This window comes from Haliotis asinina, chromosome 14, assembly GCF_037392515.1.
Source record: "Haliotis asinina isolate JCU_RB_2024 chromosome 14, JCU_Hal_asi_v2, whole genome shotgun sequence".
NCBI lineage: Eukaryota > Metazoa > Mollusca > Gastropoda > Lepetellida > Haliotidae > Haliotis > Haliotis asinina.
This window is the reverse complement of record NC_090293.1, coordinates 27,681,055-27,706,025: the sequence shown is the minus strand read 5'-3', so window position 1 is coordinate 27,706,025 and position 24,971 is coordinate 27,681,055. Positions and strand designations below refer to the sequence as shown.

General features: G+C 40.9%; 1 long non-coding RNA gene across 1 annotated transcript; it reads left to right on the top strand.

The window, feature by feature from the left end:
- On the top strand, window positions 1–23,717 carry LOC137261150 (uncharacterized). The gene is made up of 3 exons (XR_010954843.1): window positions 1–166; window positions 20,200–20,322; window positions 20,489–23,717. It is a non-coding gene; the product is annotated as an uncharacterized lncRNA (long non-coding RNA).
- Window positions 23,718–24,971: the final 1,254 nt, after the last annotated feature.

Below are 24,971 nucleotides of genomic sequence, written 5' to 3'. Positions count from 1 at the left end.
CGTGCAATATTCCGCGCGTGCAGTTGCCGAAATCATGAAACAGGAGAGAAAGAAATACTTTCCCATGAATTAGGGGGTGAGGTGTAGGTGTAGAACAGCCTCGATACACCCCCTCCTCATCGCCGCTTGACGGGTGGATGTTTTGACGTAGGACGTACAGTTACAGGTAAGTTGCACTTTGTGTTGAAGGTTTTCCAGACATGGTTCCAGTGTCTGACACAATGGCATTCGCCGGTTAAAATGATTGATGATTCTAAAGATTTCATTGATACGTCCACCCCCGCGGGATAAGCATTAATTTCAGTGTATATAAATATCTGCCTCATTGACAAAGGATAACTGGAAGTTTATCAATGAAACAAAGCTGACTATGAACGGATACAAATACGCGCTTACGCTTTATGTATCACGGCAGCTGTGGCCGTCATATTAAACCGAATGGTCTTTGTTTATACAGATTTATTAAGCGTCAACGAGATAAATAGAGGGAATATAATTAATTTCGAGCATATGTGCAAATACAGAATATGAATTATTATTTTTTTTGCATGGCGAAAAAAAATTCTGTATTGGGTTTTCGAAAATGACATTCAATGAAGCGGACACGGTTAGCTGAAGGTTCACTGCACATCAATTTGATGACGTCATAGCTCTATGTGTACTCGGATGTCGTGTTTATGACGGTGGTAGGCGGGGACAATTGGCGGCGTGGTACGCCTCCTTCTGCTCGCGATCGTCCCCAGAAAATAGATCCCATTGATGCTGGAGTCATGCCAGGGAGGAAAATCTTGCATCCAATTGTTGAAACCAGCTTCTTCGACTCCTGGTTGTATGGTAATAACCGTCAACCCACATATGTTCAAACCTTCCATGATATTGTGAGAGGACGTAAACACCTTTCACAATATTTTATATATGGCCCGAAAGGCTCATGTTTTGGAATAATATTAAAACTATTTTGCTTGGATTAATTTTTAAGAAGTCATAAGGTTTTCCTCTTTCTACCTGCTGATGAGTGTCCTTTGAAGATGTATAGTCAAGGGGCGCACCAAGATCGGCATCTTGAAGACATTTAAAAAAATACACCTAAAACTGCGTAGGAAGAACACAGAAAAATGTTTACTGAATAATACTCTGAAAACGTATGCTGAAAACGCATACAAACTTGATGTTACAGTTTTACCATTTTAGAATAAAGGAACATTGCCTGTTAAGATTTGGTGCTGGAATACATATTTATGTGATTTAACTCACAGGAACAGTACGCACATTGTTCATGTGTAATAACCAAACCATTTTTCCAGAGATACTCACGTAAACCCACAGGACAAACAAGAGAGATTCGTCTCTGCTTCTATGGCATATACATTTTACGTTTAAACAGTCTTTAACGGTGTTAACTAGTGATGGTCTTTGTCTCAAGAGCGCTTGACGAATGGGATTTGGTCCCAAAGGCCAATGTTGGTCATAAGTCCAATTGGATTAAGTGGTCTGGTTTTGTTACTGAATTGGTTGCTTTTGCTCGTATCCCTACGCCGTGGAAGGCTCTTCTCAATATTAATCACGGGATTATCGAGTCCAGATTTACAGATCGCTGCCATATTGCCGACTGGCGTTAAACAAACAATCAAATAAACAAACAACAGAATTAAAACAACACCAAAAACACAATGAAGGGCGATCGATTGGGTAGCAATGCGCTTGTTAAATGGACTTTGTTTTAGGTAATATGAAAAATCGCTTATTTACCCACACAGCGCCTACATGACAATGCTTGCAAGTGTGTGTCGATAAACGTATGAGGACTGCAAAATAACACAGCTCGTTTTTGCGCAGTCGTTAAGATACCCTTGACGTTCTTCAATTTAATAGCATACAATTAAAGGCCGTTTTCCGGCGTGGCATTTGCATCACCAACATGCAGCTGTATTTACTAAAACACCAAAAAACACCGGGAAGATCTGGGTTAGAACTGATCTTCAGCAACCCATGCTTGTTGTAAGAGGCGACTAACGGGATCGGATGGTCAGACTCGCTGACTTTGTTGCCACATGTGATTGATCACTGGATTGTCTGGCCCAGAATTTGATTATTTACAGACCGCCGCTAATTGCTGAGCGTGGCGTAAAACTAAACTCACTCACTATACATCAACTGATCGTGTTGTCTTGTCAAGGCCGTCAACAAGATATTAGTGAGTTGCCAAAACAACGAAAGGTTGCCTTATCGAAACCAAACTTCTAACACGTTTTGTTTTATCAAAACCACCAGTAAAACGGTGTTCTGACGAATCGAAAGCACCAGAAATCCTTGACGCCAGGTCAAAACCACAAAACTTTGCCCTGTCGAAACAAAACTAATAACATGTTGTTTTATCAAAACCAACAACAAAACGGTGTTTTGTCGAATAGAAGCACCAGCGACCCATCACAACCACCAACAAAACGTTGTCCTTTGGAAACAAAACTACCTACGGGATGTTGCTGTTTGATCAAAACGAACAAGGCGTTGCTGTTTCAAATAGGAAACACAGCAAACCGTTGGCGTGTGATGAGACCCACCAACAAAACGTTGCCCTGTCGAAACAAAACTACCCACAGGATGCTGCTGTTTGATCAAACGAATAACAAAACAATGCTCTGTCGAGTCGGAAAACCTTTGTTGTTTTGTCATCAAAACTTTACCCTGTCAGAAAATGCCACTGATGACACAAGCCTTACATAACTCAAGAGGCCCTACCATGGTGACTTCATATTTAAACGTTCGTAGAGATCATAGTTTCTTTCTTTTGAAACACATCTCTCATTACTCACAGACGGCGCTGAAGTGAATAAAAATGTTAGTTGCACAGTTAGCATCCCATATTATTCGAAGTCCTCAACGTCACATTCAGAAAAACAACAGTTGTTTACAATCAGATCATGGCAGGAAGTTACACCATGAAAGCGGTTAGCGTATCGCTGATTGGTCGAAACTCCCAACACGTGCTATTGACGTCACGAAAACAGTTTCTCTGTGTACATAGAGACGGAATAACGTTTTTCATAACAGTACTCAGTCGACCTTGTTTACAGTTACATTGAATCGAAAACGTACAGCCCCCATTCAGTCTTGCCGTCCCATAAAGTGACATTACTTAATAACAAATGTTATTATCTTACCTCACACATGAATGTCGCTTTCTGATTGGCTAAGCGCAATTCTGTTATTTTCAATGTACCTCGCTTACAGGCGATGTATTATTTTCAGTGTACATCCTTGGGAATTCCGAACTCTTCTGGTGCTTCATGGTAGTACTTATTTGCCTCGAATAACATTGAATCAAGCATCAGACACGGAAATTACCGAAGTTTTGCGATTGAAAATCGATGGAAGGGAGATCACTCTAAATCTTACCTTGTGTCGTCTGCAAATGGCGATTCGCCTCGCATGCAACAGAAGTGCTCCAAACAGTTCAAAATTAAAATTCAGGTGTTCGGTAATATAAATACGTTGTTCACTGGTCCCTCTGGGTCCATGGGCTCATGTACCCTCGAGGTTTGTTTATGTTCCAATCGCCCCTGCGGGGGCATAAACACACCACGAGGGTACATGAGCCCATGGACCCCTCGCGACCAGTGAACGACTTTATATTGTTTGGACGTTATCGTCACCAACAAGTGAAAATGTTGCAGGACTGCTGCACCCTCCACAAACGCTGTTCATGTTACTGAACCCCATGTGTAAATTTAAATGAGTGAGTGTGGTTTTACGCCGCTTTTAGCAATATTCCTAGAAAACACTAGAAACAGTTCTTCACCCATTGTGCCCATGAGGGGAATTGAACCAGGGTCTTCGGCGTGTTGAGCGAACGCTCTAACCACGAGGCTACTCCACCGCCTCTGTAAATTGAAAAGTGGGTAGTGTGGATTCAGTTCAGATTAATTCATTCATGATTTAGTATGTCAAATATATTGATTTACTGTCATGTATATTGTGCAACGTCAGAACAACAGCTGTATCAGGATGTTTTTACGTTTGACAGCTGTTCTGCTACTAAAGATAAACACATCACATTGACGAAGGCGTGTAGGTGATGCGGTTTGTACACCTACACGTCAGCTACTTCACGGCCACCTGTGTACATTGTCATAGATCCTATATTCATTCTGGGTCATGAATAGCCGAGAGGTGGTTCTGGCCCCGACAGACAATACGTAAACAATAGGGTCTTTCTGCCTGACAAAATACTGAATTTCTGTAGCGGCTAGAATGATATTGGGCCATTTCTTGACTGTTGGTACCCATTAGATCTTGTCTTGACTCGCGGCACCCACAGAATTATGTCTTTGCTGTCAGACTTCACCGAGTCATGCCATGGCTGTTGCACTCGGCAGGGTCACTTCTTGCCTGTATCATCCCTTAGGGTCATCTTTTGACTGTCGACCCCGACAGTACCATGTGTTGACTCTCGGGACCAACAGGGTCATGTCTTGACTGAAAAACTCCACTGCGTCATGTCTTGACTGTTGACTTCGTAAGGATTACTTCTTGACTGTCGGGCCAACAGGATCACGTCTTTACTGCCGGGCTCAATAGTGCCATGCGTTGACTCTCGACAGACACAGGGTCATGTCTTGACTGACAGTCTCCACTGTGTCTTGACTGTTGCACTCGGCAGGATTACGTTTTGACCGTATGGCCCAACAGGATCACGTCTTTACTGCCGGGCTCAATAGTGCCATGCGTTGACTCTCGACAGACACAGGGTCATGTCTTGACTGACAGTCTCCACTGTGTCTTGACTGTTGCACTCGGCAGGATTACGTTTTGACCGTATGGCCCAACAGGATCATGTCTTGACTGACAGTCTCCACTGTGTCTTGACTGTTGCACTCGGCAGGATTACGTTTTGACCGTATGGCCCAACAGGATCACGTCTTTACTGCCGGGCTCAATAGTGCCATGCGTTGACTCTCGACAGACACAGGGTCATGTCTTGACTGACAGTCTCCACTGTGTCTTGACTGTTGCACTCGGCAGGATTACGTTTTGACCGTATGGCCCAACAGGATCACGTCTTTACTGCCGGGCTCAATAGTGCCATGCGTTGACTCTCGACAGACACAGGGTCATGTCTTGACTGACAGTCTCCACTGTGTCTTGACTGTTGCACTCGGCAGGATTACGTTTTGACCGTATGGCCCAACAGGATCATGTCTTGACTGTCGGGCCCCATATGTGTATTGTCTTGACTGTTTGACCCCTCAGGGTTTGTCTCACCCAATAAGGTCATATCTTAACTGTCGGATCCCAAAAGATCATGTTTACACTCTGGCACCCAATACTGTATCGTCTTGACTGTCGGCCCCGTCGCGACTCTCGTCTAGGTCCTTGGACTTTGTTTGAGACTGAATGGAAAGAAGAAAAGGAACTCTCTGACAGTATGAAGTTAACAATGTTTTGAGGTCCACACCTCGGTATTTAGTAACATGTCCAGTAAGGACCTAACTGATATGGTATAACCTTGAAATATTTGTCCCTTTCAATGACAGTCGGACACAATAGGGTCAGAGTGCCAATAGGATCGTGTCATACCAGTTGTGACCCACAATCATGTCCGACAGGCTTACCTCTTCATTTCAGTGAATTTCTGGAACAGATTTTATGGAATAAAAGTGGACACTATTTTCCGATTAATTTCTTCATCGTTTGTAAGTCGAAGTCATGATATCATCGTCTTGTTTTAGTCCAGGATATACTGTCTTCCCAAAGAATTATGATTCTCCTATTCCTGGACTGCCTGACTATGTGTTTCAAATGGGTGCAAAGGGTAGGACAAATATGCTGTGATCCTACCATTATGATGCGTTACTGAACACAGTTCCCTTGGAAACTGATGAACTTTTCCCCATGATATTTGTCTGATTTTAGTCTACTGTCCCCACATTTACCACTCTTGGCTTTCTTGATAGTTCTCAACAGATCCCCTCGCTCACCAGGTACTTCTGTCGGACATACAGCTGACGTATAAATGTATACATTCCTATGACTTTGCATATAATTCAGTTATACAGCCATTTGACGTACATTATCATGGCTTTGCAGACACGTCTGTCAGTCAGAAAGGTGACGTACATTCTCACGGCTTTGCATATACTACTGTCTGTCAGACAGGTGATGCATATTTTCACGGCTGTACAGACACTTCTGTCATACAACAAGTTGATGTGCACTCACTTGGCGCTGCCGATACAGGTAAGCATAACACTCACTTGGCGCTGCCGATACAGGTAAGCATAACACTCACTTGGCGCTGCCGATACAGGTAAACATAACACTCACTTGGCGCTGCCGATACAGGTAAGCATGACACTCACTTCTCACTTTAAGCTCTGTTCTCGTTCAGTCAGATACCCCGTCGTACCGCAGAAACGTCGGTAACATTCACGTCCATAGCAATGTTGAGGTTTATGCTTCAAACTCAGGAATATATTCACTCTACCAACGAGTGGATATGTCAGAGCAAAAGAGCTGCACTGTAGGGAAACGAAAGAGCGGGGTAGTGTTTACCGTTAGGTTCGATGGACAGGTGGTTAATGGATCTTTAGCATAGACTGTCTTAGGAGATAGGGTATGAGTAGAGCATGGACGGGGGTTAAGTTTTAGGAGAGAGGGACTGAGGTGAGTTCAGTGACTCCACTTGTTTTGTAACCGTTACTTTACGTTGTGAGTATAGGAACTTGCCCATATCTAGTTTGTTACCATAACTCTTGAATATCTGGTTCTACCCGCATCCTTCTGGCTCCGTTACACTGGGTGCCTGGGACTATTAGTATCCTCTTGTTACCATTACTCTATGCCTTGTATATCTGGTTCTACCCGTATCCTTCTGGCACCGTTACACTGTGTGCCTGGGACTATTAGTATCCTCTTGTTACCATTACTCTATGCCTTGTATATCTGGTTCTACCCGCATCCTTCTGGCACCGTTACACTGTGTGCCTGGGACTATTAGTATCCTCTTGTTACCATTTCTCTATGCCTTGAATATCTTGTTCCTTGTTCCACCCGTATCCTTCTGGCACCGTTACACTGGGTGCCTGGGACTATTAGTATCCTCTTGTTACCGTTAGTCTATGCCTTGAATATCTGGTTCTACCCGTATCCTTCTGGCACCGTTACTCTGGGTGCCTGGAACTATTAGTATCCTCTTGTTACCATTACTCTATGCCTTGTATATCTGGTTCTACCCGAACCATTTTGTTACATTAATCTACGCCTTGAATGTTTAGATCCACCCGGATCCATTTTGTACATCTGGTGTGATACCATATAACAAATATCAAAATGAAATAAATGACGAATGTATGAAAATAACCCACACTTGAACATTAAGTCGGCACGGGGTAACGTTTTCGTTACTACACTGCATGTTGCTGAAGAGGATGGGAAACATTGCAGGCTTGGGAACCACGGCATGATACTGTCTATGATCATGAATGATTAATTTGTGTATGTGTGCGCGTGTGTGTATTTGTGTGAGGTCCTATTTGCATCTGTATTTGTTTGAATTCATGTGTGAGTGTGAATGTATACCTGTGCCTGTGTGTGTCTCCCCCCCCCCCCTCCCCCTCCCCCTCCAACACACACACACACTCTCTCTCTTTCCTCAAGACAAATACTTTAAAAAAACAAGAAAACACCAGGCTATTGAACATTGAACAAAACGTAGAGAGACCTATATGTACGCTGAGCATTCCGATGAATATACGTAATGAGTATATTAAACGTCAACACTCTCCCAACAATAAATAAGCAAGCACACAGACCACATGTGAACACATAGGGTATATACTGAATACTTTCACGTGTTGAAAACAGTGTACAGCGGTGCCACACCACAATGCAGTGCGTGATCTATCATCCCGCGTGTGAATATCGTATCGGGGAGAAGTCATGGAACGGCATCACCATTCCTGTAAAAACTAAACCATAGTTCTAGAGGAGGAAGCGTCCACCATCAATGAGGCTGGTGTTCGTTGAGATCTCATCTCTCAAAACCACACAGCGTTAAGCGCCATTGATTTCCCTCAGCCTTATTCATGCAAACAGTTGTAAGCTTCCAGTGCAAGCTAAAACTGGATGCGGGACGGGATATTTTGGGACGATGCATTTAGAATTGTCTTACAGGGAATTCTATATTTTGAAATGCTCACTATTGATCGCCAGGGGGAACTATTATGTAGCTTATGTTTCTTATTTAACGCCATTAACAAAGATATATTGTGTAAGTGCTGCACGTGAGACATGTATTGACAAATATCCCCAAAATACGCCCTGCTCGTCACATACGTCACTAAGTCGTTCGTATACATGTTATTATTCAAATAGTCATATTTACGTAGATATCGGTTTGTATAGCTCCACAAGGTGGTGTTGGTTCTCTATACACAGACACGTGACGCGAGAGACAGACAGGTTCAGTACATTAGGAATGCACGTTGCATTCACGTAGGTATGACGTTGGCAAGGAACGGTCGCCATGGATACATTGATTTCGTTTAATGACGTCATAGGTCCGTGGTCTCCATGTCAACGGAGTTTGTTGCGGGATGCGGCGCGAGGCGCCGATCTGGTGTATCTTCAGTAACATGCTTCACTCTCAGAGGTCTGACTGACCTAAACTTGAGGTTCTGTGCTGCAAAAAAAACGAAACGAGCATAAATAGATGATAACAAACATTCAATTGCATCATTGCACAATTGCATAAATTCTTCTCTGTGGGTCGTTGCTTCATTTTTAGCTTGTGTCCAGTATTGTCCAGTTATGTCCATCATGGCTCCGCCGTCTGTCTCGCTGCCCGCTGAAGACCTCATTTTCTGGCGCTGGTGGCTTAAAGAACAAACATGGCGTCTCGGTGCACCAAGTGCCGGGACAACAAAACTTAATCGTTGAACATCACATCCCTTGTCCCCCATGACCAAACCTCATACACCCCCCACCCGCCACCCCCCTCATCCATCACCCCACCCATGTCTGTTTTTGCCTTCGTCATCTCATGTGGTATTCATATGGCTTCCTGTTGAAAATGAAAAAGGTCGGATTCTCGGTATGGTGTTGTCAACCAACCTTAAGAACATTAATGTCAATTCCTTTGAGGTTCTTTAAAGGCTTGTAAGGAATTGTAGAATTTTGTCCTTACGAAAAACAGTAGCATAGAAGTCTTCCGTATTCTGTAGTTAAAGGTATGGGCAATTAAGGTTAGTAGAATTTTGATGACCGAGGTGGGTCTCAAGTTTTAACTTTGCAGACTTTGCGATAACTTGTGGCAGGAATTCGGTTGGACTTGTCATCATTTGTGGTCTTTGAATAATATGTACTAAGACAGGTTTGCATGTGTTAAAATTCTAGATATTAGGTTGTAAAGCATCGAAACAGTTGATACCGTTGAATCGTCGAGTTTGGGGGTGGTCTGTCTGCAATGTATTTTTCATATAAATAGGTGTCTAATCAGTTTTACTCAATGAACAAGCAGCTTACGATGTATGTATAATCGCTTTTGATTTTTTCTGTTCATTTGACTAAATGCAGATAATAAAACAATGTCGTCACCAGAATCATGAATTGTTGTGATAAAATCCCTGAGCAGAGGAGTGAGGTGTGTTCCATGTTTCGTTTCTAGCTTAATGAATGCTTCTTCAAGCTGTCACCTCAATATTTCACTAGACTCGCACGTCAGGTCGGTGACAGCACTCAGATATGATGGCAATAATCTTCATTCAATTGAAGTATGCTAGTAGTGTTATACTTCGAGCCTCAATGCACCAATAGTCATTTCTACGATCCACCAAACGCGATATGATCTCCCAGGTGACCCCGTAAAGCTTTCATGGAAGATTGTTTACGAAGGCAATTGTCTTTTGGCGTCAATTGCGTAAAAACCTGACTTTATGTGACGATTGTGTTCTTGTCGACTGTCGCATGCATTGACGTGGAGCTTTCACTATACTAAACAAACGGTCTTAGGGTCTGGCTTGCTGTGAGGGGCAATATTGGTATTAGTGATCCACGTCAGAGCGCCAGCTTCCCTGTGCCCCTCCCCCCTCCTTCCTTGTCCCTTCATAACAAATCTCTTGACGCTCAAGCTCCAAACAGCGCGACAAGGCTTCAGATATAGACACGGCTTTTCCGTTCTGAAGCGATTTATTCAATGTCGTCATGTGAACCTATCGTCAAATAAAAATAATTACAAGTGTTTTGTTTGGATGCTTGATCGTTTTTTAACCACAGAGTTTCAGGACTGACCTAGTTTATTATAAGGACTCCAAGCATATTTTGCAAACCTGTTGATGTTTATGGTCAGTCAGAAAATATTGACTTAATTAAAACGGAACGTGCTCCTTTTATCGTTAGGTTTTAAAATGGGTTACGCAGTTGAGTTGCCTGTATTCTAAGACCTAAAACTAGCATATATACACATTCTAAATATATAAGGTAAAACCTTGGCTCTCTTTCACATTTTTGGGATATAACATTTAAAGAATATCAGTTAACAAGACATGGAACAGACACTCATCACATGGAAATACACCTGAGGCAGTACATCATGTACCGGCTACAAATGAGACAGCTATTTAATTGATACTGTTATTTGCCTGTATGCCTGTATTAGACGGGGGTCTTAAATATGAATAGAAATCCCAAACACCTCACTCTCTGAAAAACAGCTGCAGTTGGTTGTTTTCTAACCTGACAAGAGTACTGCCTACTTGAAAACAACGTGTAGATTGTGTTTCACAATTTTCTTCCTTTTAAAAAATGTTGTTATTCATTTAATCAGATGAAATGAAAGGGATTTAACTTATTTACATTATTTCTGAAAAAAATCAGCATCTGTTTATTTCTTACCATATGATCATGCAAAACAATTGTCTTTCCTTACGTAATTCCTTGGAACAGAATAACTTCCAGATCACTATTCTTTGTTTTAGAAGAAAAACGATATTAAAAGTTATTGTATTTAGTTTATCAGTATTCATGTATTATAAGAGTGGGTGAAGCAATGTGTTGTTGCGCGAGAAGATCATCAGCGTAGTTTCTAGGTTTTTCTCTGGTGATCCAGATTAGCCGGTGATGTTGAGATCATCCCTTTTAATAATAACGCAGGAGTGTGATGTACAGAATGACTGCCAATGTTGTGTTTTTGTATTGTTATCTCCTGCTTCCTTGGTCAAGTTTCTGTGATTTCCTCAGTGATGTACGTCAGATTGGATCACTGGATTGTCTGGTTCAGACTCTATTTGTTTGCAAAGAACATCGTAACTGTAATGTTGTCACAACAGTACAATCGACACAGCTTTCAGCAGTGATTTCTTCTGGGTGTGGAAAGGGTTTTGTCTATTATGTTTAAATCGAATCTGAAAACAAATTATCCATGATACCACAGATACAGATAGTCTGTTCCACAGTCCCCGAACCGCTTTATTTCTGCAATGCTAAAGCCCGAATAGAGCAAGACAGGTTCAGGCTCTGAGTCTTCCAGGTCACTGGGGCGCCACTGAGGTGGACAAGGAATTGTTTGTTTCTATTTATATATATTCAGAGACAAAACGTTGCTGTGATATACCGACAACTCCATGTGCAGACAGTTCTCTTTTCTATCATTGTTGTTAACGTGTGTCATTTATGTAATGTTTCGAGGTTATGTATACAATGCCTCTATTCTTCAGTGTTTTATTATTTTTTCAACGTAAACTTTTCTGTGAACTCCGTTCCATTTGACCACCAGTCCCTACCGTCACCACCCCTCGCCTCTCTCTCTCCCCTCCCCCTTCCCGTTATCGATCTCTCCCTTGCTTACGTCACACGCTCTAACACTCTATCTTTTCATTTGAGCGCGAGAGAGCGCGTGCATCCCTTAGTGACGTCAGGCAACATACCAAGCTCGTTCATCGCGTCATTGGCAATTGACATCGCTTAACGTCAATCATATTTTACAAATATTAACCCTGCAAAATGGCTACGGATTTATTGGAAAGAAATCTCACCAGTAAGAAAAGAATTCAGCTATTAAAACCACACTTCCAGAAAATGACGCTCAGCGTTTCATTTCGGAGAAATAAAAAATCCCTCATGGGCACTGTATATAACAGTACAAATTTTATACGACTTAAACACATCTTCAAGCATCTATACTGAAAAATACAAGAACGTTGTCGTATTAAAGCATTATTATGAACTCAACCGGAAACAAATCTGAAAGAGATGTAGCTATCCAAAAACCATTGATCCTACAGAACAACATGGACTGTAACAGCGCTATGATCATTGCGTGAGTTTTGAAACAAGAGCTTGCCGCGGTTCCAGCCATAACCAGCGCCTATCTATTTGTACGTTTCTCCGCTCAGGAATAGCTGTCCATGATCTATATTTAGCGCAGAAACCAACCCGAAATCAATGATAGAACGCTCTTGCCTATGCCTCGCTCACTGGCATATTGAACAGCCGCCGTCGGCTGTCACTGAGGCTTTCCCGGCCAGAGATACTGAAGCGGGCCATCGTATTTTTAGCTTGCTGATCATTGAGCTCAAGAAAAAAGGTTTATTGGGCGAGAAAGGCTGAGACATAGCTTGTAACCAGGGCTCTACGTCAGGTTGAACATTTCAAGAAAATATAATACAGTTTAAGAAAATTTATAAATGGTTATTTCTTGTAAAGAAAATGAGATTTCTTTCCAAGAATAGAATCAACAGCTAAGAATACATTCTGCAGTCATCTACGTGATGGAGAAAATGCGAACAGCACCTTAAGCGGTAGTCCAGCATAGTATCAGCATGCGTTTACACACGCAATCTGTTGAAGAAATCACCCCTAATGCTCGAAAAGGAAATACGAAAAAATAGCGTAGTATTAAGATGAATATAGATGGTAATTTTTGGAAGAAAAACGGGATTAAATATTATTGTATTTGGTTTATCAGTATTCATGTTTGATAAGAGTGGGTGAAGCAATGTGTTGTTGAGCGAGAAGATCATCAGCGTAGTTTCTAGGTAAACATGTCCTTGGATTCTTGTTGTTCCATTCGGACAATCAGTCGGTGGAGCGAGGATGTTACAGAGTGAGGCCACTTTGGAAAATATGCCGTGGACCCACATGTGTGTCTGAGGGCTGAAGTGTTGCCTTGTATGTCAGGCAGTTGCTGAAACTCAATTTCTGGTTATAATCGCCGTGATATTGTAACAATATTGGTAAAAGCGGCGTAAAACCATACTCACTCACTCTCTCTCTCTTACTCTCTCATTCTGTTGATCACAGGATTGTCTGGTCCAGACTCTACAGACCGCCACAATATACCTGGAATATTGCTGGGAGCTGCGTTCAACAGAAAACAACCATTCATTTCCTTGCCTTCATACTTTCTCTCTCTGGAACGTCTTTCACCCTTACCTGATTCACCTTTACTAGTTACCTTAAAACCTTTGATGCCTAAATACAGAAGAAAAACAAGCCAGTAAGTTCCTTTAATACCTGTGAGTTGCACAGGCAGACATGGTGTGGATTATCATCTAACACCCGGTCTGAGATTATCTCTTCCATCATTTTGGGCAAGTTTCGAGGTTTCCCCTTCAACTGCCACAACTCCAAGCTTCATAATCTACACGTTGTTGATCAACCTAGCAAGGTTTGAACTTGTGTACAGTGGGGGTTTTATGCCCTATTTTAGTCTGCCTCTCCCGATCTTCATGGGTTGCTGCACGACGTAATGTTTTGTCGAATTCTTTCCTGAACCAGAAGTTGAATTCTAACATTCAGTTATTCAGTAGTGCAGTTGCTATGTACAATAAAAGGATGTCTCCAGTTTAGCAGCGGGCATTGAAATAGCCAAGTGGTTACGGCGTTCGCTCGTCTCGAATCAATTCCCAACATAGCTACAATGTCTGAAGCCCATTTCTTGGACTGGGCCCTGTTTTGATTTTTTTTGTAAGATTGCTAAGGGCGGCGTAAAACCAAGCTCATCAAGTAAATTAGCCTTTGTCAGAATTGCCAGAAATGGCTAACAAGGTCTTCATATTGATGACACAGTGTTGTATCACACAACCTCATCTGCCTTGTGTCAAACAATTGAGGGCTTTCAGGAATGTGCAGTCGACATAACCTCATGTTGATAGTTGATGAACCACAGCTGCAATCCTGAACAGATAGCACAGATGCTCATCCAGGAGGGATGAAGCTTATAAGACCAGATCTTGATCCTCTAGGCTCCTCTGCTTCTTCCTTTGAATGAGAGAGAAGAATAAACTTAGTTTAACCCCTAAAGTCCCCAAACTCAAGTTATATCGGTCCTTCCCAGTACATATTCAAGTCTAGATCCAGAACATTCAGCCGTCCTTGTTTCGTCACCCTTGATGATGACTTTAGGGACTTTCTACACGGTCATCAAGGAAGATTTCGCGATACGAATGAATGCAGAAAGTTTGGTTGTGATGCTCTTTGGCTAAAATGACAACAATACCTATGTGTCATACAAAACGGACCTCCAGATTTTGCTTACGTTCCATCAAATTATCAAATAGCATCACAATACTTTGTAGACTGTTGTGACGAAAAGGTTATCATGAGATCACAGTCAAATGGCGTCGTTAACCTACAAGCCACTGAAGCTCGTTAGCTGTACTGTTAACAATAAAAGCCGTTCACAATTTTGAACAAGACAAAGTCATCAATATTCCCCGCAATGACAAAATACTCTTCATGAATATGTCTACTGTTATGATGATGTCAAATGTTTTGGCAGAATGGAAGGAGATTACTGAAAATATTTTATTCATAATTCCAAAGCTACCAAAAACACCAGTACAAACCCAGCCTAAGCTAAGTAATAGGTTTGATTAAGAAATATTGAAAGGTTTTACAGTTCTGCTCCGTAACAGAACACTACCACCAAATTCAGTCAAAGTAAAACATGTTGCCATGGAAACACAGAAATACATTTTATTCAGTATTCCCAAACCACCAAAAGACACCAGCACACCCTAAGATCTATCTGTGTGCAATGTTAGAGGAGGTTAGATCGAAAGGTTTTACAGTTCTGCTCCTGAAAAGACACATACGCACGGACGCACGAACGGAGTGCATTTTAATAACCCCCGCAAAACGCGTTGCGGGGAATAAAAAGATGGAAGAAGGATGTGGGCTGAAAAACTGCATCTCACCCTCTTTGTCTCCTTTGATGTTGGTCAGACAAGTTCTGGCAGAAGGAACCCGGACCCCGACTCTTCCTGTTCGCCGTTTGCTAAGTGATCTAGGACAGCAGTCGTCGAACTACTGAACTCGTGTTCATCATCGATGTTCAGTTCTTTGAAATCCACTGATATGAACATATAGCTGATCTAGGTTTTCTCAGAGCTTCGTTTGACCTCGACAATAAGTATTTTGTCAGTTTGTGAGTGTGTAAGATTTAACGTATGTAAGGTTTCGCGCATTGGACAGAGAAACCAAGAAACAAAATCACATAATAGTCTGGAATTCGAACCAAGGATCATAGCTTTCGGGCTCGCTTGAGAGCTGCAGCAAACTCTAGGTCTCACTGGGATTGCTGAATATGATTGTGTTAAACTTTAAATTCCTTTTGTAACATAACCATTGCAACAACTCTTCCTGGAAATAAGTATTGTATGTATGAAGGGTTCTTTCACCGCATCGTCTTCTTGGTGTGATGAATAACCTCAAGCCATCGACATTCCCCTATTCCGTGACATAGTAGCCAAATTAAGGTCAATTCTCATAGGATCATGGCTGGATGGGCTGATCTAGATTGCTGGCATATTGCTGAGCGTTACGTTACACAACAAACATATTCAGTCTTTCCATCTCTGTCCCAGCAACACCATGGTGGGTGATACCACGTACTCCAAACACTGTTTTCATGTTGGTATTTGAACCCAGTCTTTCTTACTACAAATAAATTCATCAAAACACTCTGTTGAGAATTTGTACCCAAAAGTGTACTACGGTTATATCCAGCTCGCTATTTTAAGGTTCAGTTTAACTCTAGTTTGTGTGTACATACATCTCGACGGCAGTGCATGACAAATGTCGGGAACTAGAAATCCAGGATGCCGTTTATAATGCAGTCTTAGTGCTAAAGTGATCCTTACCGTCTTACTTTAGCATGGACTTACGAGTGGTGTTGCGCTAAGATGCTCCTAACCCTCTTTAGCATAGACTTACGACTGGCGTAGCGCTAAGATGCTCCTAACCCTCTTTAGCATAGACGTACGACTGGCGTAGCGCTAAGATGCTCCTAACCCTCTTTAGCATAGACTTACGACTGGCGTAGCGCTAAAGTGATCGTAACCCTCTTACTTTAGCACAGACTTACGACTGGCGTAGCGCTAAAGTGATCGTAACCCGCTTATCTTAACTTAGAGTTACGACTGGTGAAACGCTAAGGTAGCTTTGTACAACGGAACCCAGTTCGTTATATCTGTCTGTTCGTCTTAACTTGCGCCTTATAGCCGTTTACTCTCTCTGCATGCTGTCATAAAATTGCTGGATTGCGCCGATAAACAACATTCATTCGCTGCTTTGGACAGCTCTGTTATTCTATGCTCTGAAGCAGCACGCAAAACAGCACTCTGTTATATACATTTACTAAAAATATTATCCGTGTCCCTTTAACTTGAACAAACATAGCCGGATCGATACGCAGAATTCGTTGTCGTGATGGAAATAGCAGGGGATGCAGCAGTACTATCATCAATATCGATCTGTCTAAATATAGTCCACTGGCGTAGGCCTCGTCTTCAATGAGCCAGTGGAGGTATTGCCAGTCACGTGACCCTGGAAGAGCCGGGCGATGTGAGTGTGTGTGGTTCTCGCTTAACGTCATAGCGGTATAATTGCGCCGACCGAGCTGACAGTTATGGGTGAAATTTGGTAACTGTATATTAGGAGTGACCATAAATGAGACAATTTATGCATTTTTTTCTGCCGCATAATGGTGGTATTTTGTCCTTGAATCTAAAATATACCATTCTGAGATGCTGTTGTTTCGACTATGGAAAATATATATCATTTCAGATTCAAAAGAAGAGTTAAATATATACACAAGCGAATAAACAGATGGATACATGAACATAAATACGTATCTTTAGCATGTAAATATGTTTATAATAACACGTTATGAAGGCGTTGTTTTGTATGGCAAGGCGGGTAGATTTTATTAAGAAAAAATGATTATGTTTATAACTATAGAATAAAATATCATGGTGTCACCGTCTGTGTATGACATCGAGATCGGGTAAACACCGAGGACCGGTGCAAAACATCAACATTCCGATCTTAGCTGACACAAACCATTGAACAAATCAGCATTGTATTTTGTAATTTGTGGAAAATATTTTCTCAGTTCAGCATTGAAATCACCTTTTCCAAGCATCCCAGAAAAAAACTTGGAAAAGTGTCACAAATTATGGAAAATGTAAACAGCATTAACACTACAAACTACAAAGAAATCGAAATAAGAGTCCTGTACATGTTCAGTGTTACTTAACCTGTGGGACCGGTGACTGTATACATTCCATTGTTCGGAGGAACCTTTGCTATTTTTGTTTATCCTCATCTACTTAACGCCCAATTTTTGTGAGCACTTGCATTAATATGACGTCACCCTATGAGTAAAATTCATTAATTAAAATAAAATGTGGCAATTTTCGTCATGACGGGACGTCTCGTTTTTGTGGTAGACTTACAAAATCATTGCAGTACCTTGAATAGATATCGACATTGCCGAACGAGATAATCGATGACGATGACGTTAACTTGGGTACTTCATTCCGAGTATAACCTTCCCCGCAGCTCAGCGGATACTGTTTCTCTCAGGTGATCAGTCGGATCACACAATATGACGGTACCTCTTGTTAACCTGACTGGGGACAGTGTGAAAAGGAGAGAAAAAGCAGAATACAGAAGTGCTTATCCCTAAATTTTGTATTGGACCCCCCAACTTCTAAAATGAAATGTGTTTGTGTGTGTGTGTGTGTGTGTCTGTGTGTGTCTGTGTGTGTGTGAGACAGCGAGAGACACAGAAAGAGACTTGGTGACTGATGAGCTTTGAATGAAGCAGTGCTTGCCCCTAAATTTTGAATTGAACCTCCCAACTTCTAAAATGTGTGTGTGTGTGTGTGTGTGTGTGTGTGTGTGTGTGTGTGTGTGAGAGAGAGAGAGAGAGAGAGAGAGAGAGGGGGGGGGGGGGTTCAGGTGGTCAGGATCACTGTCTTTGATGACATATTTCATCGCATCACATTTGCCTAGATCAATGTCCATGCAGTTATCACTGGATTGTCTGGTCCTGCCTCGATTATTTACAGACCTCATATAGACATTATATAGCTTGAATACTGCTGAGTGCGGTGTTAAACACAAACAAACCATTGTTTGGTGGGTCATCGCTGATTTTCACAACTATTTTAACCTTTTGCCTTATCTGAACTCTGATGATAGGCAAAACTAGGTACCAGCCAACCACCAGATCTGTATAAATTCTTGGAAACCAGTTCCATCCTGGAATACCTTCTGGGTAAGATATGTAACATGGGTGCCCTTAATGAATTTGACATTTATGTTCAAGAGACTTTCAGCTTTAAATAAGACCACATTATTATTTTCTCTCCCACAACTCCACAACGACATCGGCTCCCCTGCTATCAGCAACGTCGGTTTCTACGGCGACATGTTAATCTGGCTGAGTAAGGATGTACTAAATGCATGAATGAGCTATTCATAGTCATTATACCCATTGAACCATGCTTTCATCTACGTACCAAAGACCATTTTCAGGACACACACACACATATATATATATAGTCATCTATACATATACATTCATTAATTATTTAAAAGGTGATAACTATAAATAAGATATTCATTTTGAGATTGACAAAAGTTGACTTTGGATGATAATATCATCTGAGATAAGAATAGCTGGACACGACAACTACAATGTATTGATACGATTACCTAACAAAAGCAATATAGATCTATAATCAGTGATTGGGTAGTGTACCCGTTGCCCATGGCAACCAGACACAATAATCCAGGATGCAGGCTAGACACACGCGACGACACAAACACAGTATTAATATCGTCTAGACTGTGAAATAAATGTACATTATGTTTGTTGGAAGAGAGGGGAGGCAGGTGGAGGAACGTATTCCTATCACAAGAAATGATCATGTTTGAAACCATTGGATTGTCGAAATATCAGACATGGTCAAGTGATATCTTACTTTCGTACACTTACACAAATTTTGGATTTCTTGTGGCTATATATCTCTGTCATTACAGCGATAAGAGTTGAGCGCACGCTGGACTGTATACATGATGAATACAATGATATAACACACCCATATAACCACTAATATGATACCTCGATATAACCGTAGTTCGTTATGCACATAAATATTCGTGACGTGGCCAAGACAAACATTTCGTTATAAGCGTATCCGACAGATACATAGCTGTACTGTAAAATGGGTGAGATGTGTGAATTTCGATCGACGATCAAGTTAGTGATCCAAGACAGATGTGCCACCCTGCGTCTGTTCTTACATTACCCAGGACAATCAACATGGGTCAAAGACCTGATTCCTGGACGCCTCCATGAAACAATTAGTGTTGTTAGTTCCACAAATGTCTTGCTCCTGATGGAGGTGGAAAGGACTTAGTTGCTTTAATGTATTCTCAAACTGATCAAAGTCTACTTAATTTTCGTTGTATAATTGACGCCTTTCTTAATTAAGGGCAGGATATACTCTATTTGGGTTTGGTCATAATGTGTCAGACGGTGTCCAGTTGGCAATGAAATCGAAGATGACAATGTATGTCTTCAGGTACTGATATGTCTGTTAAAACAGTGATAGATGTGAATTTATGTACACGTACAAAGAAAGAAAAGCAAAACAAGGGATATTTCACGTCGAAAGGTGAATTTAAACTGGTTATAATCCCATGTACCTAAATCTCGTCATAATGATCTAATGACTGTGTGACTTGCATGTTGGTCACAGCTTGGAGGTCTCGGCCAGATTGTGTTTCTTGCCATAAATGCTTTTGGGTGTTACACGCCCTTGATTTTCTAACAATATGATTGCATCTAATTCATCGAAGTAACTAAAGGTACTGCAGAAATGATCGAAACGGTTTATTCTTTTACAGAAATCGTGAAAAGGCCGTCGTTTTCCATAGCATCTGTTCTGACCACGTGGTTTCGCCTCCCTTGAATCGATGACCTTGAACCGTGACGTCATCAGGGGGTCATCACTGCCGGACTTCACAGAGGTATAACTATGGGCAAGTCGTTCTTTCACCAACGATTGTCGCTTCAGATAAAAGTATAATTCTGATTACTGTTTCTGAAACTGTTGGCTTAGCACATACTTGAAATGACATGCAAATATAAGTTGAAACTGACACCGAACTCAACAACAAACATTCATCCATTCAGGTGTTGAAGAACTCAGGACTTTCAAAAGAGCTCATATCTGCAATTCCCGTGTGACGTTACCCAAGACCAATGGTCCAGCTCCCACAGATCTCAAGTGGCCTCCATCAAGCCCTAGAATCATCTCCCTCAAACACTCGGACTACAGCTCACCATTCGTTTTGACCACTGACCACAATCGTCCTCAGAGACCAGACACTCACACAATCCTGACAAAAGACAGAGCTGTTTCATTGGTTTAGTTTAGTCTGTCCTCTTTATGAAAAAGTCTTGCATTCTTGTTCAGAAACGTCTCGTCCACTTGTCACATATTCAGAACACCAACCCAAATTCTTTTCCTATCCTTTGCTAAACATCACCACAGAAAATAACTAGAGCAATGACGTTACGACAAGGACGTTATGACGTTAGGATTTTTTTTGTTTCTGTTTGTATTGCAAACTCTTGGTTGGTTAAGTCTATTAAATTAAAACGTCCCTTTCGGTCCTTAAGTACGGCCAGTGTTCTTTCGGCATCGGACGCTCAAGGCATGACGTAGCAACTGCTGAAAGTTGGAATTAGGCTGAACAAGTATATGATATGGTTTCTTGTACGAATTCAAAAGTTAATAGGTTAGTCCGCTATTATATTGATGTTTTTCTTCATATGTCTTGCACTGGAGAGAAATGGTTGTCCCTATTGTCCATACAATCGTTTGAGTTACTATTCTCACATTTTCTTGTCCTGAAAATTGTTTTACATCCCTTTCCAGGGTCGTTGCCAACGTGTATACTACATGGTGGCTATTCGCCTCAAATAAGTAATTTAGAAACTAACTAACAATGACGGGCCCTTGAGTAGTTTAACTCCTTCCCTTACTCCATCCCCGTTTATTGCGATCTCTTAGTGTGTTACTGGCGGTCGGTTCATCTCAGGCTACCTAATGCATACGCTGGCCTTGGGAAGCGGGTTTGATTCCGCACATTAGTGCAGTATATGAAGCCTATTCCTAGTGTCCCCCAGCGTCGTATTTGCAGGATTATTGCTAACAGCGGCGTAAAACTCAACTCACTCACTAACACCCAGTAATATATAAAAAAGATGGCATTTAATAGAACGTCTCCACTAATAAAAACATAAACGATATTCATTTTCCCCAAATAATATTTATTATCTGCCAAAGTATTGTATTTCTCTAAACAAATAATATAAACATTCACACTCGTCACTCTGTCTTAAAAGGGAACATCTAGTTTTAAATCTATCGCGAGAATACACGCATTCATTGATTTTGTTGAAAACTAAAATAGATGTAACATAATACAACTGTTGAGAACGTCTTAACCATCACTCCTGAATGACAGGCCAAGAGGCAGCTACAGAAATTCACAATACACATGTTTTCAAGAATAATGACAGCTGAAGAATTGTATATATAAATATATTTTCATTTACCAATACAGGATCAACAATCTATTCATATCGTGTGGGTCCTTATAATAACACTTAGTTTGTGCTTTGGGAACAACAATAGTCTTCTTCTTTGCTGTAATAATCTTAATTGATAAACATATTTTCAAATTATTTCGCAAAAGCAGTTTATTGTAGCCTTCTTCTTGGCACCTCAAAATTTAAATGATAAACATATTTTTCAAATTATATCTCAACACCAGTTGTTTATTGTAGCCTACGTCGTAGCACTATGAATTTAAATGACAAACATATTTTTCTAATCATTTCACCAAACCAGTTGTTTGTTGTATGTTTGTTACATATGTTTGGTAGTTGTTAGTTCTCCTTTGTATATCGTAATGTAGAGATAGATAGTGACCATTAGCGGGATACGATAGTATTATAGCAGACAGTGCAAGTAACGTTATCAGATACTGAAGTAGTTTGTTCAAAACACTTTCATCAGGTTCCAGGCTAATTGTCAGATAGTGACATCACTGTCGATATACCATACTCAAATACCGAATTCGTATTTACAATAATCATTCCAAAGTACTGTCAAATATCATAATTTTAACATAATTGTAGAATATCTAAATGTGATGTCTAATATTGAGACCATTGACATTACGCTGTAACATCAATCTAAAGTTTCTGGTGTCATTAATAGTAACGGAAATTGTTATAAGATATTTCTAGAGTTGCTTTCAGACTCTCAGACAGTTATCAAAGAGTGGCATTGTTAAGGTCCATTTTGGATCCTTTTGTGGTACTTTTATCCAATCTTGGACACATTTCAGTGTTTCTAATCGATCTTGCTTTGATATGTTCATTCACTTCAACATACTGATATTGATACTGATATTGATATTGATATTGATATTGCAGATACTGATATTGACATTACGTAACAGAATAAAGGTTAAATAGTAAATACGAAAACTTAATTATAACATCATTATTACAATATTCAAAAAATTATATCATGAGATCGTTATCGGATACTGTTATTAATATTTGGTAACAGGATAAAGTTGAAATGGTAAGTAAGGAAACCGAACACGATTTTGTGTGTCTTGCCCTGACATTACAACGGATATGACGTCACGTACGTATATATGACGTGGGACTGCGCTGGTTTGTTTAGCTAAGCAATCTGCCGTGTATCTTAATCCTGCGCACTCCTGTATCCCATAACTGTCTCTATTAAACATCATATGCAGTATATAATATACAGTACAGTACGATGTAATGGACAAAGATGGTCCTGCAGTTTGCTATGCGGAGTTGTTTCCCTTGGCACTTCAGGAACATTTGACCGTGTCATTCCGGTTCGATTATGTTTGTATGTTTTCAGCTCCATATCCGTTGAAATGGCAAAATTCTCCTCCGCATTAATCTGTTACGTCATGCTATAACCGAATACAGTTAAATGGGACGTCACACACAAATCACTCGCATGTGTATAGGTATCGGGTTGAAATTGCTTTGAGCTCTGTCAGAGGCTTTGAACTTTTGGGCAAAGTGTGTGAGGCCCATTTCTGGCGTCCCGCCTTGCTATTGCTGGAATATTGCTAAAAGCGGTTTAAAACCAAACTCAGTCATTCCTTTTGACTGATTTGTTCAGCAAGTGAATTTACAGCGTAAGGAGTAGGGCAGTTTTTCAGTCCAATAACTATAGCCCACCTCTGAATATTGGCAAACCGTATTCATGTACAAAGTGTAATTAATGCGTGTATGCTCTTCCATGTATGTGTACATATAGATGGTACATGCTGCGTACTGACATGTACCCGGATGTGTATATATATATATATATATATATATATATATATATATATATATATATATATATATATATATATATATATATATATATATATATATATATATATATAATTTATATATATACATGTAATGTATTTTCGCCTGTATGTGTACATTTGTCTTGAGGTCGCTTCTACGCACAGAATCTTAATATTAGAACAAAGCAATATGTATCACAAGTACTTGTCTCACTGTAGTTCACAGATCGTTGTACATACGGAGATATTTTACTTTTCTATTGCAGTTTTGTAACATACTGCTGTACATATCGGCGTTGTTTGTTTTGTTTGGCATGTCAGTTGTCAATAAATAGCCTTGTTGTTGCCATCTGTGCGGTTTTGTTGTGATGTCAACATGCGTATTTTGTTTTTGATTACGGGAGGGTTGGGTGGTAGCCTGTGGTTAAGGCTTCTGCTCATCACGCTAAAGACCCGGGTTCGATTCTTCACATGGGTACAATGTGTGAAGCCTCTTTCTGGTGTCCACCGCCATGGTGTTGCTGGAATGTTGCTAAAAGTGGCATAAATGCATATACTCTCTTCTCTCCCATGATTACGAGTCATGGTACAATATGAAACTGCGTTAAAATGTTTGGTGATGAAATGCGTTTCGTTGTTATCATTATTATTATTGTATATTTATATAGCGAACATATCCATGCAACTACTGCTTGCTCAAGGCACTGGTATTTGTTTCCCCCCATCATTGGATGTCCATCTCAGCGTCACATCGTATTTCAATCTCAACTCCCTTGGGATCATACAACTGTTGCTGCCACAAGGCGCACCGAGTTTATTGTGGCTCTTTCATCCTAACGAGGTACCCAATTCACACGTGGGTGGACTGGGACACATAGTCACAACACTTAGTCAAAGGTTACTGCACGTTGCTGTACCCGCAACTAGGTGTATGCACGTATTCATGTGTCACCATCTGGCCATATACCAAGGGATTCGTGGGTTCTTTTACGTGCACAGCACGGTCACAGGTGAGCTCGATCCCGACACCTCAACCTCGCTGGATCACTAGCCTGGCGCTTTAGCCAGCTCACCCACCGCCGTACCGGTGTTATGTATTCAGACATCATGTGCAATACAATCAAACAGCGTTGTGTCGAGGATTAAGGGCCCACGCAAATACTTCGAGTTATCCAAAGTTTGACACAACAGCAAAATGATGACTAAAGAAGAAATATACAGGGACCAAGCATTTACTTCGAGACTTCCGT